Source organism: Triticum urartu, chromosome 5 (assembly GCF_003073215.2).
Source record: "Triticum urartu cultivar G1812 chromosome 5, Tu2.1, whole genome shotgun sequence".
In the NCBI taxonomy this organism is placed as follows: domain Eukaryota; kingdom Viridiplantae; phylum Streptophyta; class Magnoliopsida; order Poales; family Poaceae; genus Triticum; species Triticum urartu.
The window spans coordinates 189,692,103-189,698,912 of NC_053026.1; positions in this window are offsets into that span (position 1 = coordinate 189,692,103).

A 6,810-nucleotide genomic window follows, 5' to 3' on the forward strand; every position below is an offset into this window, starting at 1 on the left:
GCTACATCCTTGATAAGCATCGTCGTTCAAAGTTTGCTCCTAAATCTCATGAAGGTTTTCTACTTGGTTATGGCTCAAACTCTCACACTTACCGTGTCTACAACAATTTCACCCGAAAGGTTGAAGAGACGGTAGATGTGAAGTTTGATGAATCTAATGGCTCGCAAGTAGAGCAATTGCCAATTGATGTAGGAGACAAAGACCCTTCAGAAGCAATTCAAGATTTGTCCATTAGCAAAATTCGTCCAACGGAGGTGAAGGAGAGTACTTCATCCGTCCAAGTGGAAGCTTCTACTTCACAACAAGGTGAACCAAGAATCGACACGGAAGCATCCACAAGTGGGCCACACCAAGATGAAGAAAACAAGGAAGTACGTCAAGATGAACATCAACAACCTCCTTCTCCACCACGACAAGAGAACGACGACGTCAACAATGAAGAAGGCTAAGAAGAAGAACAAGATGAAGAAGATGCTCAACAAAGACCCAAGCAAAAGCTCTCACGAGTTCGAGCAAGAATTGCCAAAGATCATCCCGTCGAGCAAATTCTCAATGATATACAAACCGGGAGAATCACTCGCTCAAAAACTCGTTTAGCTAACTTTTGTGAAAACTATTCATTCATCTCTAGCATTGAACCAATGAAGGTTGAAGAAGCATTGGAAGATCCGGATTGGATAAACGCTATGCATGAAGTGCTACATAACTTTGAGAGAAACCAAGTTTGGACATTGGTTGAGAAGCCCGACAACAACCACAACATCATTGGTACCAAATGGGTGTTTCGCAACAAGCAAGATGAAGATGGACAAGTGGTCCGCAACAAAGCACGTCTCGTCGCCCAAGGATACACACAAGTCGAAGGTATGGACTATGGTGAGACGTATGCTCCCGTTGCTAGACTTGAGTCCATTCGCATCTTACTTGCCTATGCTAATCACCATAATATCACCTTGTACCAAATGGACATTAAAAGTGCTTTTCTAAATGGAGAAATAGAGGAGGAAGTTTATGTCAAACAACCTCCCGGCTTTGTCAATCCTAAGAAACCAAATCATGTTTACAAACTTCACAAAGCTCTTTATGGTCTTAAACAAGCTCCTAGAGCATGGTATAAATGCTTGACCAAGTTCCTTACTACAAGTGGTTTTGAAATTGGTAAAATTGATTCTACTCTTTTTACTAAAAGGGTTAATGGAGAACTATTTGTATGCCAAATTTATGTTGATGATATCATATTTGGTTCAACTAACCCTCTCTTTAGTGAAAAGTTTGGAAAGCTAATGTCAGAGAAGTTTGAGATGTCTATGATGAGTGAACTCAAATTCTTTCTCGGGTTGCAAATCAAGCAAACTAAGGAAGGTACATTTGTCTCTCAAACAAAGTACACCAAGGACTTATTCAAGAAGTTCAATATGCAAGAATGCAAAGGTATGTCTACACCCATGCCCACTAGTGGACATAATGATTTGACCAAAGATGGTGAACCTGTTGATCAAAAGGTTTATCGCTCTATGATTGGTTCATTGTTATACCTATGTGCTTCACGTCCCGATATTATGCTAAGTGTGTGCATGTGTGCTCGATATCAAGCTGCTCCTAAAGATTGTCATCTTAAGGCTGTGAAAAGGATAGTGAGATATTTAATCCATACACCAAATTTTGGCATTTGGTATCCTAAGAGGTCTTCTTTTGATCTTGTTGGCTATTCCGACTCAGATTATGCCGGAGACAAGGTTGATAGAAAGTCCACTTCGGGTACTTGTCAATTTCTTGGTAGATCTCTTGTGTCTTGGTCTTCCAAGAAACAAAACTCGGTATCCTTATCCACCGCCGAAGCGGAATACATTGCCGCTGGTTCATGTTGTGCTCAATTACTTTGGATGACCCAAACTCTTAAAGATTATGGGATTTATGTGAGACATGTTCCACTGCTTTGTGACAATGAAAGTGCTATCAAAATTGGTCATAATCCTGTACAACATTCTCGAACTAAGCATATTGAAGTTCGTCATCATTTCATTCGAGATCATGTTGCTAAGGGTGACATCAATCTTAAGCATGTTCGCACCGATAAGCAATTAGCGGATATATTCACTAAACCACTTGATGAGAAAGTGTTTTGCAGGTTGAGAGGAGAATTTAACATCATTGATGCCTCGAACTTGGAGTAGAAACTCCATTGGACACATGCAAGACATGAGCTTATGACTAATCCATGATGTATCTCTTATGATGACTATCTTATGTCTTGGATATATTTGCACCTTGCATGTTGTCTAACCCATGTAGGTGCTTGGTTGAATCTAACTCCATGAGATTGCGACTCACTCATATCTTGAGCAATCTCTACATCACCAAGACTCTACACAATAGTGGTTGAAGACAAGGAAGCACGAAACCATTCAAACATATCCTTTGACAAATTCTATGTTAAGCTTCATGATTGTCATTTTTGGATACACAAGTGCTCATCCTTGCAAGAACTAACCCATGTAGGTAGATGAACTCAAACTCCAAGTGGTGCTCCCAACTCTTGATGAACTACATCAACCTTGAGCATCCACACAAGTTCAACTACATGAGCAAGAACCACACCACCACCCAAGGTATGTCATTCCATCTTAGAGAAGCTTTACTCCAAGACATGAGTCAAAGCAACTCAACAAGATGTGAACACATCAAGATGCTTAAACGAAAAATGGTAACCCTATTTTGAGCTTAAACGATGAGTATGAGCTATGATCAAGTGTCCTCACTTGACTCCTAAGTCAATATACTCTAACATAGGTGACTATGTCACCGCTCAATTCTAGATGAAGTTCTCTTGTGTTCTTTTCTGAGTTATTGCATTTGTCCCTTGTATATGTGTTTCCTTCTCTCTCAAACAAAAAAACTTCATCTAGAAACTTCCACCTTTTCCTGTTTGTTTTGTTCTGCATATTTCTGCATCAAATTTCTTGCAAATCCATCAGCTAATTCATTGCAAATCTTTGTGAGATCTTACTTGACTAGTGAGCTGAGGTGACAAGTGTTTTTCTCTGTAAACTCGGTTTCACCGACTTGCAAATTTCGGTTCAACCGAATATTTTCGGTACCACCGAAATGTGCCACTCGGTGCCACCGACTTTGCAATCAGAAAAACAGTTTGCCACTTGTTCTACATTTCTTATGGTCCAGCTCCACTCAATGAATCTTGTCCTCCACAAGCATCACAATTTTATCCTCTGCTTTGTGCTGAATCTCAAGGACCAAACCCATTCGACGGATTCCAGGGAAAACCTTCTTGGGAATTGATGTCAAAGGGGGAGAGAGAGATCACATCAAAGCTTGTAGGAAAGATAGATCACACCAAGAGAGAAAAAGTATTAAGGGGGAGAGAAAGTCTCAAGGATCCCAGATGTTGTTAAGGGGGAGAGAGAGATCTCCAGGGAGAGATAAAAATACTCAAGGATCCCAGATGCTTGATGTTCAAGAGGAGAGATACCACATGTCTTTTTGGGGGAAAGACATGTTCATATGAACTCATTTGAATTAAGTTCTATTCAGCTCTGATTTTCTGTTTCCTATCTTCTCCCAATATCCCATGTAAGATTCAGGGGGAGCAAGACACCTAAGGGAAAAGAAATCAGCCAAATTCATTGCATATATTTATTCTTGGGGACATGTTGAATCCAATGTTATTACTCTCTACATGTCATCCCAGTCTTGGCATTCTTGTGGTTTCTTTTGTTCGCCCTGGCTAGTGGACGTACCTGTGTTATCTAACCTTGTTTGCAGGTTTATTCCATCCTAAGCCAACTCAAGACCACAAGGTAAGTATATGCATCAAAATCATGAGTATGAGGAGTTCTTGCTTATGTACATACTGTTTGCAAGAAGGACTCATGAGCATGAAGGTATTTTCCTTAATAATCTTTTGCTCTGATGCATATGGCCAAGATACATGTAACACATTGCCTACTTTGTCATGATTATGCTCTCACATGCCTCTATATTTCATATTTACATGAGTGCATACATGTAGGGGGAGCCTATGCTTGCTACATGTTCTTCCAAAGCTTTACTTGCTGTTCTGTATATCTTTATCTAAAGCTTTGATGTATGTTGCCATCAATTACCAAAAAGGGGGAGATTGAAAGCACAAGTGCTCCCTAGGTGGTTTTGATAATTGATGACAACATATCTCTTGTTGGACTAACACTTCTATCTAGCATGTTTCAGATAAGTTCAACAATGGAGTGGCATGGACTAAAGGTTGTGGGAACTCCTTAGATGCTAAGGACAAAGGATTGGCTAAAGCTTCAGGCTCAAGACTCTTCTTTTTACATTTAAGTGATCCAAGATCACATTGAGTCCATAGGAAAAGCCAATACTATCAAGGAGGGATGAGGTGTTGCTTAATGAGCCTCTTGCTTCATGTGCTTAATGATATGCTCCAAAATCCTCAACCACTTTCCCATACCCACATATGACCTAAACCCTAAGCCAAACTCGGTCCTACCGATTCTTCCCATCCGGCGCCACCGAGTTTCACTTGTCATTAGCCACTGCCAAACCCTAGCAATTCGGTTCTACCGATAAGGATCTCGGTCTCACCGAGATGGGATTGCAAACTCTCTGTTACCTATTGTAATATTCTCGGTCCCACCGAGATATGCAATCGGTCCCACCGAGATTGCAATGTAAACTCAGTGTTTCCCCTTTGTAACTTTTCGGTCTCACCGAGTTCCACTCGGTCCCACCGAAAGAGCAAATCGGTCCCACCGAGTCTGCCTGACCAACTCTCTGGTTAGCTAATTACCAAACTCAGTCTCACCGAGTTTGTGTAATCGGTCTCACCGAGATTACGTTATGCCCAAACCCTAACCGAATCGGTCCTACCGAGTTGCATGTCAGTCCCACCGAAATTCCTAACGGTCACTAGGTTTACATTTTTGGTCCGACCGAGTTTTATGATTCGGTCCCACCGAGATTGGAAAACTGTGTAACGGTTGGATTTTGTGTGGAGGCTATATATACCCCTCCACCTCTTTCTCATTCAGTGAGAGATCCATCAGAACACACACATCATTCCAACTCATTTGTTCTGAGAGAGAACCACCTACTCATGTGTTGAGACCAAGACATTCCATTCCTACCATATGAATCTTGATCTCTAGCCTTCCCAAGTTGCTTTCCACTCAAATCTTCTTTCCACCAAATCCAAATCCTATGAGAGAGAGTTGAGTGTTGGGGAGACTATCATTTGAAGCACAAGAGCAAGGAGTTCATTACCTACACACCATTTGTTACTTCTTGGAGAGTGGTGTCTCCTAGATTGGCTAGGTGTCACTTGGGAGCCTCCGACAAGATTGTGGAGTTGAACCAAGGAGTTTGTAAGGGCAAGGAGATCGCCTGCTTCGTGAAGATCTACCGCTAGTGAGGCAAGTCCTTCGTGGGCGATGGCCATGGTGGGATAGACAAGGTTGCTACTTCGTGGACCCTTCGTGGGTGGTTGCTTCTTCGTGGACCCTTCGTGGGTGGAGCCCTCCGTGGACTCGTGCAACCGTTGCCCTTGGGTGGAGCCCTGTGTGGACTCGCGCAACCGTTACCCTTCGTGGGTTGAAGTCTCCATCAACGTGGATGTAGGATAGCACCACCTATCCGAACCACGGGAAAAACATCCGTGTCTCCAATTGCGTTTGATCTTTCCAAACCCTTCCCTTTACATTCTTGCAAGTTGCATGCTTTACATTCTGCTGCTCATATACTCTTTGCATGCTTGCTTGATATGTATTGTGTGTATTGAATTTGTGCCTAAACTCCACTTAAACCGAAAAAGCTTAAAAATTGCAACTTTAGCACTATGTGTCTAATCACCCCCCTCTAGACACATCTTCTTCTAGATCCTACAATTATGAGGAGGAAATCATTGTACTAGTGGAGAAGAATGACAATCTGACAAGGAAGCTAGGAGTATTCATGGGAGACCCCGCGCCAGGAGGAGAAGATGACGATTCCACTTGCCCAGAGAACTACATCATCATCGACGACACCGACTCCGACCCATATAGTAGTGATGATGACTATGTTGTTGAAGCCGGAGCGGATATTATGGTGTCTTCTACTGATCAATTTTTCTAGTCGACCACCATATTAGTAGTAGCATTCCCCCATGTATATAGTATAGTCCGAGCAGTTTTGTAACGATAGTTCTAGACCGATTGTATGCTCTTGCTTGATTGATTGAGTGATATGCTTGTGTTTGTCTCATGTGCATATGGGTAGTGTTTTCTCACTAGACCTCATTCTATTCTATTTATCTTCCCTCTAAACCCTCAGATGCCTCCGAGACGTGACCCTAGATTTACCTTTCCACCGGAGCTCACTCGGTTGATCCAGCAGCAGAATACCTTGATGCGGTTGTTAGTCAGAACCAAGGCAACAACAACAACAACAACCCACCACCACCACCCCTAGTTGACAACTTACCTCGTTTTCTGAGGTTACAGGAGCCGATGTTTTCCAGTAGCACCGAGCGAATAGTTGCAGATGATTGGCTTCGCAGGATTGGAAGGGAGTTAACCACTGCATGATGTACAGATGCTGAGAAGGTGCGTTTTGTCGCGCACCAATTGGATGGACCAGCAGCCTCATGGTGGGAGAATTACATAGCCACTTGTCCCATAGCCAATGTTACTTGGGATCAGTTTCAGCAAGCATTCCGCACATCCCACGTCTCAGCAGGAGCTATGAGCATGAAGAAGCGTGAGTTTCGCAACTTACGCCAAGGGAACCATACTGTGGGGAAGTACGTGGATGAATTTA